The sequence below is a fragment of the Charadrius vociferus genome, unplaced genomic scaffold (assembly GCF_000708025.1).
Source record: "Charadrius vociferus isolate BGI_N301 unplaced genomic scaffold, ASM70802v2 scaffold266, whole genome shotgun sequence".
NCBI classification, from domain to species: domain Eukaryota; kingdom Metazoa; phylum Chordata; class Aves; order Charadriiformes; family Charadriidae; genus Charadrius; species Charadrius vociferus.
This window is the reverse complement of record NW_009649114.1, coordinates 1,895,103-1,895,912: the sequence shown is the minus strand read 5'-3', so window position 1 is coordinate 1,895,912 and position 810 is coordinate 1,895,103.

Sequence of the window (810 nt, the reverse complement as noted above, 5' to 3'; positions counted from 1 at the left end):
CCAGGCTGGTGCTTCCAGGGGTGCGGGTGCTCCTCTGTACCCCTCTGAGAAGCTGCAAAGGGGGTGCTGAGACACCCCACAGCACCCCATTTTGGCCGGGGTGCTCCTGAGAGCCCCCCTCCCCCCCCAGCTTGGTGGGGACACGCTTCCACCCGCAGCCCCCCCGGGCTCGGCCATCGCAGCGGTCGCCGTAATTTGTTTTTGTGGGCAGCTGGCCCTGCCAGGGCCTCTCAGACAGGGGTAATATTCACCTCCGAAACCCCAGCGCCGCGCTGGAGAGCGGCGAGCTGCGTTGGCAGGGCCGCGGGTCACAGCCTGTGGTTTGGGTTTAGTGGTGATGGAGTATTGCCCCAACCTCCCTGCAGATCCCCGGGAGGTGGGAGGATGGAGGTTCTCGCAGGATTCACCATGCTGCGCGGGGGGAAGCCGGGACTCGGGGGTCCCCCGGTGCAGCTGAGCACCCCCCGGGCCCCATCTCCCACCAGGCCCTGATGGAAAAATGGCCCTGATCAGCACCGCGTCCGCCTGCAAACCCCCCATGGGCTGCACCCGCCCTCCCACGGGAATCATCACCCACAGTGTGGGACAGGGGGCTGCGGGTCGGCTGGAGAAATCCCCCTAATTAAACACGCCCCAGTATCCCCCATGCTGGGATGGATTATTCCCAGTCCTTCTTCTCTTCCCGCTTTGCCAGACCCGCTGTGAACCCACCCCAGGTCTCCCCAGTGCTGCCCTCCCAGACGCGCTGAGCTTTGCTGCAGGGAAGGGGGACCCGGGGGGGGGACGGGGACGGGGACACCCCTCCTCTCC